Source organism: Pygoscelis adeliae, unplaced genomic scaffold (assembly GCF_000699105.1).
Source record: "Pygoscelis adeliae isolate BGI_AS28 unplaced genomic scaffold, ASM69910v1 Scaffold318, whole genome shotgun sequence".
In the NCBI taxonomy this organism is placed as follows: domain Eukaryota; kingdom Metazoa; phylum Chordata; class Aves; order Sphenisciformes; family Spheniscidae; genus Pygoscelis; species Pygoscelis adeliae.
In genome coordinates, this window is record NW_008825430.1 from 3,439,378 (window position 1) to 3,453,847 (window position 14,470).

The following is a 14,470-nucleotide window of genomic DNA, read 5'->3' on the forward strand; positions in this document are numbered from 1 at the left end:
GGCTTTGGATCCCCTTCTGACACGCGCAACCCTTTTCTGAATTTTGAATACTGTGGCTAGATGGGCTTCTTAGGATGACACAGATGCAACCTATGAATAATTTATGGCATTTCAAAAATTCTGATTTTGCTGTCTGGGGAAATGGACTAACTACAGTTTGTTCCATTTAAAAGCCAAAATTTGTTTTTATTGTAAAATGCCAAACTGCATTTGAATATTCCTGTGCTCTGCTATCTCCCATCTCTTGCTCCCTGTCAATAAGCAGGATTTTTCAGTGGTTTGCTCAGTAAGAAAGTGATTCTACATTATTTCCTACCGAGGTTTCTGCTGGAGTGGGCTGGCTGTAAAGAAGCAGCAACTCCTTTACATTCAGTAACCATACCATTTTCTCTATCAGCATGGAGCATTTGACTCATGTGCCCTAGAAAATAACTCCTCACTCCCACTATGTGCTCATATACTGAGCTGAGATCTAAACCTGACCTGGAGTTCTGGGATGCAAACTCATGATAAAAATCACTGGATGTAGGAGGTCAGTGTTTCGGTGTCCTTAGTCTCTGGGGTGAGAGTCCACTATTTAAGGAGTAGTGTTGTGAATTCAAAACAGGTTAATGCTTTCTAAGGTCTAGTGAAGTTACAAAAACACAGTATGTCTGCCTTAAATAAAAGCTGATTATAGAGCTCAATCCTGTTTCTATTAAAGTCAATAAGGGGATTATGCTTCTAAATTTCACCCAGTCTGGGTCGGGATCTTTTATAGGGGGCAAAAAATTTCTGTATGAAAAATTGAGACGCTCGGTTTCCAGCACAAGCAGTAATTCTATTCTTGCAGTAATGCGATGCGAGTATACTCTTCAGGGAGTTTATTTCGTAAATAATACAAAATAGTGGTTCTGTCTACAGCCTTTTCTCCCACCAGCACCTTGAACTGGGTGTACTGGGCCTTATGAAGCAGAAGGCTAACTTTCAACAGGATTTTTACACTCCCCATAGTCCAGGGACTGGGTTTTCATTACGGTTAATTGGAGATGGGGTAACTAATATTTTAAGCCAGATCTGGGGCTGTGAATGCGTAGCAGAGTTTTGAGTGTTTTAATTTTCTTAATTTGATACTCTCAGAATGTGCTTGGTTGTAAAGCTTGGAAATAGGCTCATCTCCTACTGTAATTATCAGAAAGACTTCTGATCTGTCTGCATGCATAAACTGGATATTTGTATGTACACATGCATCACCAAGCACAAGCCTCTTGAGAATTTTGGCTCCCTTTATTGGTAACTTTTTGTTTCATGATCTTTGCTCTGAATTTCTTGTTTGTTATTCCCTATTTCTCATATTGGAAACCGTGTTGCTGAGCTCGCCTAATAAAGGAGAAGTACCTGCTAACAGTTGCTCTTCAGGAGGGGATTGTGCTGAGCAGGCTGGGATTTCAGAGAACGCTGCAGAAACCTACCTCTGAAACCCATTTCTGCAGTGTCTCGCCCTCATGTAGCAGCACCCTTGGCTGCGGTGAACTCCCCTCATCCAGACTGCCCTGGCTCGTGAGTAATTTTCTTGTTCTCCTGTAGCTACTCACGGATTTGCTAAGTGCTGAGGAGCATATATTGAAAGTACCCTACAGAATTGTTAGCCATGTGGTGGCTCCATTGATTTTCATGGTGGCCCTGTGTTAGACCTCTGTATGTTGCTGTGGAAAAAAGTGCCCTCTGAGTTTTAATTCAGGGATCATAAAGACCTAATGTCACTTTTCCATAAAGGAGAGAGCAGCAAATGACTCCTCGCTGCATTTTGCCTTTGTTTTGCAGCGTGCGAAGACAGGGAGGTTTATGAGTTTATTTGTTATGTAAAATCACTTGGTTAGTTCTGCAAAACGTTGTTCACGGATCTTTCACAACCTTTTTGGATATTCTCAGAGACAGAAATGAATATCATGGTGTGACCAAGTAAAGAAAGTCCTTGTTTTGAAGTTCCTTTCTATAGAAATTAATGAAGTATTTTTAGGAATGAATTCTGAATGTGTTAATTCGCTGATTATCTTCACTATTAACCAGAGATTGACGGAGGAGTGTCAAGTGCAGTAACCCCCAGCCAACGAGGAGAGCTGGAGAGCAGCTGAAGACAGATTGCTCAGCCAGCACTGTTTTTCTTCTGCTCTGTTCCCCTTGCTGCGGAAGGGCTCTCTTCAGGCATTGACTTTACTTGTCTGTTCAGTAGCGCTAGTAAAACCAGAGGGACTCTGTACCCATGGCTCAAGGTCCCTCTGTGCACGCATGCACAGTAATATTCCTGCCCTAGGTGCCACTTATAGTGCTAGGTGTTACCTTCAGAAGATTGTTTCCCTCCCACATAGAGTCTCAGCTTTACCAAGGCTGGATCTCCTTCAAAGAGAGCAGCCTTCACAGTCCTAACAGCTTTCATCCATATGTCTTCTCTCCTTTCCCCCCTCCCTCCCTCTGCCTTAGCTTTTTCTTGTTCACCTGTCTGCTCTGCAGCTTGCTTGGATGCATTGCTGACTTGGGAGCTCAAGACCAAAGATTCTTTCAAGCTTTCTGTCCTAGCATGTAGCTGAATACATTCAAAGAATCCCAAACGTGACTCTCTGGCTGTGCGTTGCATGGGGTGGGCTGAGGGCTCTACCTAAGCCACTATCAACTCTCTCGCAGTGCTTCCCGTCCCCACTGGCCAAGGAAGCCATACATCTTTTTCCTGGTAAGTAAAAGAAGAGTTCAAAGACTTGCCCCTGTGGTTTCCTTCCTACCATTAAACAGATCCATCTCTATACATCAAATATCATTTTCTCTTGCAGCTAGTCAACTCTCTTGATTGTGCTCTTTGCTGATCTGGTGGTTATTTTTGTTGCCTCTGTGGAGGTCTGCTCTCAGCACACCCAGAGCCAATGCTTCTGACAGGCAGCACAATCCTGGAGTGCCTTGGCAGGCTGCCTGCGTCTGTCCTGCAGGCCCTGGGGGGACTCACACGTTCTGCCGTTTACTTTCCTCTTTCCTAGAGATCTAACACAATTTTGCAAGTAGTCACTTGGAGCCATATTTCCCTTTGCCCTGGAATATTTTTTTATTTATTTTTAGTAAACGTTTGTCAGTGTTTCTAACATTGCGCCTCCAGCAACGTGGCCTGGCCTGAAGCCACGCAGCAGTCTGACAACCTGTTAGGCGAGTCTCCTATCAATTAGGCTGCAGCTGTCATTGGATCTATTCTCAGCCTCCTTGGTACGTGTTTGCAAATAACAGGGGCTGCTGTTTTGCAGCTCTTGATTTTTTTTCTCCATAGCCAGTCAAGAACATTTTGTCCCTAGAATTCCTCCTGTCTCCTTTGTTTTTGCTTTCTAATCATCTTTGCTTTTTTCTCCTAAGAATATATGCTTATCGAGGATATTCTTATAAGTAAAGTGTCTGCTCTCTCTTTTATTTCATGCACAAAACAAGGAAAACCTCCCCCAAAGAAACAAAAAAAGGAATATCTCACTCAAGGCTACACTTTGATCCTTTAAATGTTTTCAGATTTTCTCCAAAGCATCCAGAGTGCTTCTTACCTGTGGGGAGCTGCCATTTTGAAAGCCTGTCTTGCATGGAAGCTCTCCGTGGGGGCTGCCTTGTTTCTGCTGATGTTTGAGCTTCCAGGCGATTGTGTGTTTTATTATGAGGTTTGCCACAGCTGGAAAGAGAGTCCCCGACAATGTACAATCTGTTAAAATTCCCTCTTATGCGTTCTACCATTTGCAGTTTTCTCTTCTCCTATAAAAATAATGAAAATTGCTCTATAACTTTTTTCCCAGATGTTGCGCGCTGCATGGTGGTACTTGATGCTAATATTTCATTCGGTAATCTATGGAGCACGGCCCCATTTATATTAGACAGAGCAACTGCGCTTAGGCATATGATTTTCTTGTTTTGCTTCCATGCGAAATGGGAAATCAGAATTGGGGTGTTCAAGCAAGGCAGAAGCATTGCTTGCTCAGGGCATTTCATCCTTGGGCTGACTGAAAGATACATTTTAATATCATGTTGTCATTTCTTTCACAAGCCAGGCTCCGGCTTTGCACAAAAACAGTGGAAACTGTTCCAGTTTCCTCTCAATCCCTAGGTCCTAACAACGGGTCTCCAGCCAGTTTGCAGCTTTGGAGGCAGAACCAGCCCATCACAGGCAGGTTGAAACAGTTAAGTTCACATCAGCTCATACTGAATTGGCAAAAGTCCCTATGCTTGCCTGGTGGGAGAGTAAGGACAGGGCTTTTTTTCTATCCCCGCTAAATAGCACGCGATACTGCAAGATGCTTCCCCTGCAACATCACTCAATGTTTGCTCTGCAAGAATATGCACAAGGAGCCCACCCAGTGCTGTTGCTGTGCTGGCATTCAGAGGCATCTTGAAGTTTTTGCATACAAAATTTCCCCAAACTGGCAGTGTGGCCCTGCGAAGCTCTTAGGCACTGTAAGTGTTAATACAGCACTGCCTGTCTACGCTGTATTTTCTGGAATACGATAAACCCATGACAGGAAGGCTCCACCAGGATCCCAGCACTGGGAGGTTTGGTGTTACAACACCAAGGTATGGGGCAGCTGGATCATTGAAGGGAGTCTGCAGGCTCTGAGCAGCCGCTCGGCACGCGAGCAAGAGGGGCTTCTGCGGGCAAAATTAGGGAAGCTGGAACATGTAGAAGGCCTTGGCAGTGCATTACTGGATTGCCTAGTAGTGCATTAGCACCTCAGAAAGACCTGGGTGCTTTTGTGATCCTCTTCCTAGGTGTCTATTACAATCTTTCTTTACCAGGGGAAAGGTGGCTCTAGATCCATTAGGAAGCTGCTATTTAGACTAGGATGTAGGCTCCCACAGCACTTCAGGTGTTTCATGAAATACTTGTTGGAGATGATAAATCATGTTGAGAGGTGCTGCAGATCTTTGGGCAATCTCAGGCTGAGACATTTAAGGTTTTCTCAAGTACTTATTTAATGAAAAGCACATTTCACATGTATATAGCATCCCAAATTGTTCCTGCTCAACCACTGAGCTTTCAACTCTTTGAAAGTATAAACATAGTCAGAACAAGCTGCCATCCTGTAGACAAAGCTTAGTTGGCAAGAAGATGTAGTTTATGCAGTATTTATCCTGGTAAACAAAGACAAGTAAAATGCTTTACTTGTTAACATCAACTCAAAGGAAAAGCAAATGATGGCATTTGCTGTAATCATGTTCAATGTTCTGAAGGTGCCTGCATGTTTCACCTTTATTCTAAGCTCTTGCTTATAATTTGCTTCTTACGTTTAATGGTGTGTGACTCTGTTTCTGAGAATGCAGTGTATGACTTTGTTTGAAGACTGTATTTAAGCAGAACAGTTCTCTCTGGATTTTATAGCGATAATATTAAGTGTACCAGGAGGACTGGTCAAATAAGCAGGAGGGGCCTGAGCCGACTAGTTTGGTGTTCATTTCTTTGTCAGCTGCCGTTGGAATAGTGTTCAGATTAATGTGATTACTCTTTGCAGTGGCTGCGAGTTCATAGACCAACTGTGCACTTGTATCAAAGCCATCAGAATGATTTTAGTCCAGGGTTCCTACCAGAATTATTTATATAAAATGCATTTGAAATCCTATATTGGCCATTTACACGTGAGGATTTCTATTTCAGGAAGCTTTGGAAACAGCCAGGATCTTCAACTGCACCCTTTCTGAAAGATACAAGATCCATTTAACATTTAATGATGACTGAGAAGGTGCTTAAAAATAACTCAGAAGCACAAAGCACATTAGTGTGCTCCCTACCGGTTACAGGATTGGACTAACAGTTAAATTTTGGATTCTATTTGCATTTCTTGTCCTTTCTTGCTTCATGACCTGAGATGAATTGCCTAGTTTGCCTTGACAAATGAGCTTAATACTTATCTATTGTCCATATTTACATTATTACATTTAGGAGGCGATAGAATCTGAATTCATCTTCTCTGAGGAAAGAACTGTAAAACTCTGTGGTGGTCAGGTAGTATAAAATATATCCTTCTACATGAGTGCACATAGTATTTTCCACTGTATAATTTGCCAGTATCAAGTCCATTTCCCTGCAAAAGGTCCCTAGTTAATGATGGTATAAGTTCTTTTGGGAGGGATTATGCTTACATATATATTTGTACAATATTCAACATAATAGCAAGCTAATCTTGACTGCATCATTTATGCTTTGCTGCAATTTATACAATATAGGTAATCAATTAGTCTGATTCTTCTGCATGCTGCTAAATGGAACATGAACAGCTCATAATGGGCAGCAGTAAACAGACATTTGTATGTACACAGATACACCGTGCAGTGAAGGAGGCATGCAGGAGACAAGGTGCTGAACAAAACAGCCCTGCATAAAACCAGGCATTCATTTAAAAGAAGAAAAATGTCACTGAAAGCTGCAAGATTATTAGCATTACTATGCATGAGGAGTAGTCAAAGAAGATGTTACAAGAGGAAGAGAGACATTATTCAAGTGTCTGGGAAGACAGACCATCATCAGCAGTGGAGAGAGAAAAGGCTTCCGAAGGGATAGCATAGCATTTCAAACATTAAATTATAAGGGGACTGAAGCTTTAAAAGGTATGTTGGAGTTTCTGCATTATTTATTATTTGAGATTGCCTTTCCCCCCAAATGCCTAAGTTTTGTTCCATACATACAGAACAGAAAAGTCCTTCCCATACTTCTCAATTTCCCAGGGCTTTCTGGACACTGAGCCAGCTCTAAGTTTTGAGATATGATTTACTCTAAGCAGACATTGATTACCTGCAGTGCTGCAGTGGGTTGGAGCTGCTCGTTACAAAGGTTGGGGAAGCGAGAAGGATTTGGCTGCCGTTACTCTGGAGCTTGGGAAAGTTGGGCTCAGAATTCATTATTATTTTGTATTTTTATTGCATCCATACTTATGAGCTCCAGGCACTGACAGGAGTTCACAGTGCTAGGTGCTGTCCAACACAATTTAAGGCCTTGTGGACACCTTTTTCGAACCTAGTCCATTGCTGCACTGACAGTGCAGTCACTCAGAGTGCAGAAGCTTACACTTGGAAAACGCCTGCAAAAAATATAGCTTGTATCAGTTGCCTGAGCAAAAGAAGCTGTATTGGCAAAAAGAAACTTTTTTCCCCCCTTTTGCTCATATTACAGCTATGTCTACATTAGGGCTTTTGCTGGCATAGCTGAAAAAAAAAATCACACTCCTAGCTGACAGGGATATGCTGTCAATTTTTTTAAATAGATGAGTCTGAAGTATTTCCACATGATGGATCAGTGTGTGTTTCTGTGTGTGGGGAAGGGGGAGGGGTTGAACGTGTTTTAAAATAGAAGTTTCTAAAATTGGTTTGCACAGACACCCTTAAAATGGCAAGTACTGCCCTTGCCAATAGCTTCCCGCTTCCCGGCCCGCCTGTCCTTCTCGCCCAGGCTCAGACCCCAGCCCTGTACTCCCCTTCCCTTCCGCCTTGTCTGCCCCACACCCTGGTGTGTCCAGCCGGGGACTCTTGCCTGCTGTCCTCAAGTTCTCCTGCCTGGTTTCTGCCCTGGCGGCATCCCACCTCCGTGCCTCTGCCTCCTCTCCACGCACGCTTACTGAAGCGCCAGTCCATCCCCTCTGCCACCAAGGGCTGGCTCCGCTCCCTGAAGTGTGCGTTTCTTACCTTCCTCTCCTACCGCTGCTCCCAAGGCCTCCGATGGGTGCGAAGGCTCAGGCTTTGCGTACAAGCAGAAGTCCTCCATAAGCTCTGTGCCACTGCAAAATGTTTCATTTCCTGCAGCCAAACTGCACGTTAAGTCAAAAAGAGAGCAGAGGGATTTCCATTTCAAACAGGGAGGCAGAGCCTTTCCAGAACATCTGGAGAATATTTGGAGGAAGAAACGGAGCTGTGATAAGATCACAGGACTAGAGGCATGAAGGTCGGTTCTGTTGCTGCTTGTCCTGACCAGACAATTACTGATGTTTACCTTGTTCCATCAGCTCAGGTTGGTTACGGAGTCCAAATGGCATATCAAGGTGTATCATATGTACTAGCTCCTGGGGAAGGAATTGATCCCAGCGCTACTGTGATCTTTCTGAGTCACCTTTGGGCAAAAGTTACTGCTTTGGTGCCTCAGATTCTTCGTGTATAAAATGAGACCTCACGGTCGTGAGGTATGAACCTTAATTTGATCAAACTGGAAAGGGGGTGGAGGTCCTGTGGGGGTTGTCTGCTGAAGTGCAAGAAGTAGGGATTAGGTGGTCCTCAGATGACTCGCACTCCTTTAGAGAAGTACAATGTCGTGAAAATAAGTTGCTAAATAACCTGCACACGGTGTGAGGGAGTGAGGGGTCAGAGGCAAGCAGGCTCCTGAGCAGACAGCAGCCTGGGCAAACAAGTCCTTGAATCACCCACAGGTGTCGGTGTGCATAGCCCGCGCCCCAGAGTCCTTACTGATGGTTATTGCAGGTAATCCATGGGATATACACCTGGAAATGAGGCATCTGTAACAGTTTTTAAAAAGACCAGTGAGAGGACTTGTTTTAATTTTTTCTGACTCTGAAAGTTTAAGCATTTAAATAGCATTTAACCAAGTAACCCACAGCCCATTGGTATCAACTATTTGTTCAGAGTTTAAACTGACATTTCGTAAGTATGTTAATTGATACTGCGCTAACTTACTATAGGTATCTTCCTAAGTGCCAATTATCTGCCTCAACATTCCCCACAATTTAAGTTTGTTAGTAGGAAGCTAATTACACTAGTTTATTGCTGATGGAATTACATGAAGAGTAGATTTTGCTCTTACATACTTATTAGCCTTCAATAAGTGATCCTTAGCAGTCTGTTGCTATTCAATTAACAAGTAATAACTTCTTTAATGAATCTAATTGAAATGCTTATTTCAGTCAGGCACCTAATATAAAGTGCTTTACTTTGAGCACTTTTCTGAGTGCTAGTCTTGTTTACTTAACAAGAACAAAATGGGGCCACTGAGGAAAACTGAGACTGTGATGAGAACTGAACCACTGTTGGTAAATCCCTGCCAAACATGACCAGAAGTAATTTGTCAGGTGGTTTCTGTTCTACAGAAATATCACGGGAATAAGCCAAGACATTTCTCTCTGAGGGTTTAAATCCACGGAGGGGATTCTGCAGCATGAAATTCTTCTAGCACATTAGCTCTGCCTCCTGCGGCGGATGTAAAAACACTTGCTGCTCTGCTGGGAGCTGCGTAGCTAAGCTCCGGCGCACTGCCGTGGACGCTGTCGTTGAGTTCTTGTTACAGTTCGACTCTCTTAAAAACTCACTCCTTTTCTTTGTGAGTCTGCACGTTTGGCTTAAGAGATTGATAGAAGTGCTATGATGGCTATATTTAATGATCTAAAACTATCAGTATAATTACAGCCCAAAAGAGGATATAACTGGAGGGTTTTATATTGTTCCATGTACTTCAGTGAGACTGACGCTAAATCACCTTGAATTTAGTCTTTGCTCACAAGCGTAACCTGTGCTGACCGTCTTGAGTGACCACTCCTGGGGCTAACAAAACCCAGTTGCTACGTGGAGACAGCTTCCTAACAAAAGTGGCGCAGAAGCGTGTGCAGTGTATCTGGGGCTGTGCACACCATACCTGGTGAGCTGTTAGGTTGGGAGTCTCCTTAATGGGGAAGGGGAGGATTCTTAACTGGGATTTTGTAGTCTAGGAAATGATAACCTGCTTTGTCCATTTATGGGATGGGAAGACCCAACAACGGTTGGCTTCTGAAGCTATTTTTGGTTTCAGGATTAGAAGTCTGGTTTCTCCCATAATGAGGATTTAACAGACAAGACTTGTGTTTGCGGATAAACGCCAGGAAATCTTCTCAAGCAATGCGAACAGACTATTCCATTTGGCAACGTTAGTGTATGGGCAGAAACCTTTCCTCAAGAATTTTTATCAGATAGATTTAGTGTCAAAAGAACACATAATAGGCTGTAATATCTTCTCCAGTCTATCATCAGGTTTGTTACCAACTTTTTAATGTATGCCTTCTACTCATTGAATTGAAAGACCTTATTGATCTCTTTGCAGCTGAACTGATTATTGGGGTAAGAGAGAGACTTCCTGAAAGAAGCCAAGAGAAATTATTCATTTAACATATTCTGATTTTAGTAAACTTCCATTTAACCTCCAGGGTTAATTAAAAAAAAAAAATATTGCTGGTTGGCTGGCATAAATTTATTAAATCAGACAGAAACTGAGTTCAGGCTAGTACATTTAATGTCAACTTTTGTAATATTCTCGAGGAAAAAAAATCCACATAGACTTATTAGTATTCCAGAATTGCTTTATTTAAAAACACCAGCCATAACAGCAAAGCAACCCATCTAGGAAAATAACCCCCAAAATGAAAACACATTCTGCAACTTCGGATAGTTCAGAAATACTTAAATAAGGTATCGGGGACTTCATGGGCCTGTGGTTATTGGTTGAAAAACCTGTCTTCGTCATGAGGTACTAGCTAGTTGGTGTCTGTAGCTTCCTCGGGTTGGGATTAGGGGATTTGGTATGCTTTCCAGAGATGCCATGGTTCTTCCCTGTGCCTATAGGGTGATAGCTGGCGTCTTTGTTAATGTCTGAACAGAGAGCAAGGATTAAAGGGGCCTAACAGCTGAGGGGATTTTCAAAGGCACGAGTGGTATTTAGACATGTATCTCCTGCTGGTTTCTATTGGTTTTCCAGTCCTGCTTTGAGATTCCTGGTTTGGTGTGGGTCCGTCTCCCCACTGCTCTCCCTGACCCTGTTGTGGACCAGATCTGGGGAAATTTTCAGAAGTACAGATGTCAACACAGAAGTTACATTGTTGGGATGGAGGAGCCCATGCTCGATAGGAAAGAGCTAGTCGAGGACCGTCCTGGAGAAGGTTCTCGTCATTATTGCTGTGACGAGCTTGCAGGTGAGATCGGGTGGCATAACAAAGGTGCAGTCTGACTTTTTGAAGCTGGGCTCCTCTGGCCCTGACTTGACCTTGCCTCTGAAGCAGAGGGGAAGTAGAATATCCTATGAAGCAGCAGCCAGAGAGAGGAGAAGCCTTCATTGGAAGGACTTTATGAAAAAACAAATGAGCACTAAAATACCCAAGCGAGGCTTCAAGACAGGTTAGTTATTGTCCTGTGCAGGACAAGTGAAACTATGTTTTAGAGAACACAAGGAGGAGTATAAAGAAATCCAGTACTGGATTTAGATAGAATTGTTAGCTGTGTGGCATTTGTGCAAGACTTTGTTAGAAGCCAACGTCATAAAGCTGTCCATTCTGTCAACCAGTTTCAGGGCAAACATTTTCTCCCCCCGCCCATCAAATTGAGATGACAGGTTTCTAAGTGGTTTTAGTCTGAAATGTGACAAAAAAATATATTTTTGGCAACTGATCTTGCTTTGTGCCCTATGTGATAATTTGTCCCTCCTGGCTTGGAATATCTTACGTAGTTAGAGCCTTTTGATGCATACCCCCTCCCTCCGAGTATGGGGAGAAATTCTACCTGGAATTTTGTTCCGCGGAAGAGAAAATCCAGCCTTTTACCAAGTACTGCAGTTTAACTGAAGCAGCAGGAACTAGCAAGGAATGCTTGTAATATGGAACATACCATGTATAGCAAAATGTCATTTTCAAGTGCTTTCTGAACTATCCATCCCAGTAATGAAGCAGCTCTGAAATACCACGTGACTTCCTCACAGTGTGTTGCACTCCGTATAACCTCGCCTTTGATCATGATGTCACTTCAGATGAAAGACTCGCATGGAGAGTGGTACGTTGTGTGTTAGGATCAGCTGATATCCTCTGGGATCTGAACAGTGAAGGACTGTTTGAGATGTGCACTCTATGCTTGTCAAAGAGAAATAAGTAAGTGCTGCAATAAAAATAGTAGTCGGATATCCAAACTCACCTCAGTCTGGGTAGAAGGAAAACTTCACCTTTATGCAAAAAGACCTGCTTAATCTGAAAGTTCTCCTAGAAAGGATTTTAAGGATGCGTAATCTTTTTTACTGCCTTTCAGTTCAGGGTCCTAATTCAGCTCAGTGATTTCCTGAATGCTTGAGTAGCTCTAGGTGGCCCTGCTTGAGCAAGGGGCTTGGACCAGATGATCTCCAGAGGTCCCTTCCAACCTCAACCATTCCGTGATTCTGTGATTTTGATATCCCTTACTTGAGTGTTACCAATAGAAGTGAAAGAAGCACCACAAAACACCCTCTTCTGCTTCCGTTAGCACAAGCGGCTCCCTACAGGATAGTCTCAACGTGCTCAGTGGGTGCCTTTATATAGCTCTTCTCTTGTGCCTGGGAGTTTGGCGTTTGGCGCCTTATGTCCCAGTTGTGTATAATATATGATGGGCTTTTCTAATGAATTTAAAACCAAGCAAATTTACAACGGTGCACACTGTGGTCCAGGGATGGCAAGAGGATTCCACACACAAAATGTCAGCTGGCTTAGGCGAGCCTGTTCAGCTCCCATTGCAGTACCTGCTGGAAAACCCTCCAAAAACCAGAAAAAGCAGACCATGCCCGCAGAGGCATTTTTTCTTACTCTGAAGCCTTGATCTCCTTATCAAACAAACGTGGCCAGAGATGATGTTGGGGCTGCGTCCTGTTACAGCAAATGCTTTCCTGCCGATGTGCATCCCATTTTGCTTTGGCCTTGCTCACACCTCCTTGGCTTTTGCTTTCTGGGAACGTCTGAGTGATTGAGGGTGAAGGCCTGGCCCCATGCCGCTCTGCCATCTCATTCGATGGAGTCAGTATTTCACCCGCGCTAACAGTGACAGAGACTGAACATCAGAGCTGCATGCACAAGCTTTCACAGAAATCAATTCTCACATACAGCATTAATATTGGGAGTGCTTCTCGCTCACCTAATCGTTGGCCAGGCACAATAACCTGTGACTAATAGCCATTCACGGTTATACAGCACGGCCTGATTATAAAAATTTACCATTAGTCCGTAACAAAAAAAATCTCAAGCTGTTAATTGACCAACACGTATTCCTGAGGAAATCGGAGTGATCAGATGGATATTCATTGCACAGAAAGGGAAGGTACAGCTAGCTTGTGCGTTGCTTTTATGATTCATCTGCTCTGATCTACTTTTGATTATTTTTTTCCTCATGTGAGGCCAGTGTTGTAAATCAAAGATTTGAGAAATAAGCCTGTGCTTAAAGTGACCCAAATTAAAAGCCAGTTGCCACCTTTCTTCTCTTACTAGGCAGCCGTCCATTTCTGTGCAGGACTAGACATATGTTAAAGGCTGTCATACAGCAACAGAAGCAAACCGGTGAGCTCATCGTCTGCCTTTGCCAATGTTTAAGGTCAGCTACTGGAAAAAGTTACAAAACAGCTATTACAGCCAGGTATGATCCTGCAGAAGGGCCTTTACTGAGAACTGTTATTCTTTGCTCATTTTTGTGCAAATCAGTGGGACATTGCCCTGGAAAAACAGCCTGTGATTCGCAAAACAAGGACAGCAAGATGTGTGCAGGTCGGTTTTGGGGTTGGTGTTTTGTTTTTTTGGTTTTTTTTTTTGCCAGTCAAGTTTTCCTGTCGTAAACATCCTTTTTGTTGGCAGATGGGGACCGTTCCTGAAAGCGGTCAGGACAGCTTGTCCATGTGGTAGATTTTCTTCTTCTTCTTCCCTACCCGTAAAGTATTACAGGAGCTTGAGCACCACTCTTTCTGGCTGACATGAAGGGCAGAGGCACCAGTCTGGCAGCGCCACCGTCGCAGCCCAAGGAATTCTCAAACTTTACCTAAACGTGGTCGCCCTCTGGCATGCCCGCTCTGGTCAGCAGCCGTCACTGTAGGAGACAGACTTGGGCCTAGTTATGATTTTAACGAGCAGAGCTCAGAAAAGAAGTTGGTGACTGTAGGAAAAAAGCAAGCAAGCAGACCATAAATCAGGTCATCGGATGAATTCAGAATGCGCTAATAAAATCAGAGCTTCCAACAAATTTCACTTCAGGCAGAGGAGAAACGGTTTCTCAGTCGCGTGTTCAGGACAGATTATAATTTCAGATGTGTGTCAGGCCAATGCAGTATGTCTACAAAAATGTTTGCAGGCCGGCAGCAGTGGCTGGTCCAGAGTTGCACTCACACTAGTTGCACTTCAGTAGGATTAACTAAAAAGGCGAGAATGTCTAGTTCTCTGAGCAAAGATGAATCTAATTAAATGTTTTTTTCCTCCCAAATCCTTTGGTTTCTTGCTCTTCCATACTGTGCTATGATGACATTTGAACAACAAATGCGGTCTTGGTAGGTTGGTCTCCTGGTACTGCTTTTTATATGAAAAGCTTGCACATCCCAGCTGAAGTCCAGATGCTGCATTTATGAGGTATTTTGTCGTGATCAATTTTTAAAAAATGTTTTTCCATCCCATGAAATTAATAGGCACCTGGGGAAATACCAACTCCTCCCAGCTCCTGCAAATACTAACCTTTCCCAGATGGGAAGGGACTTCTC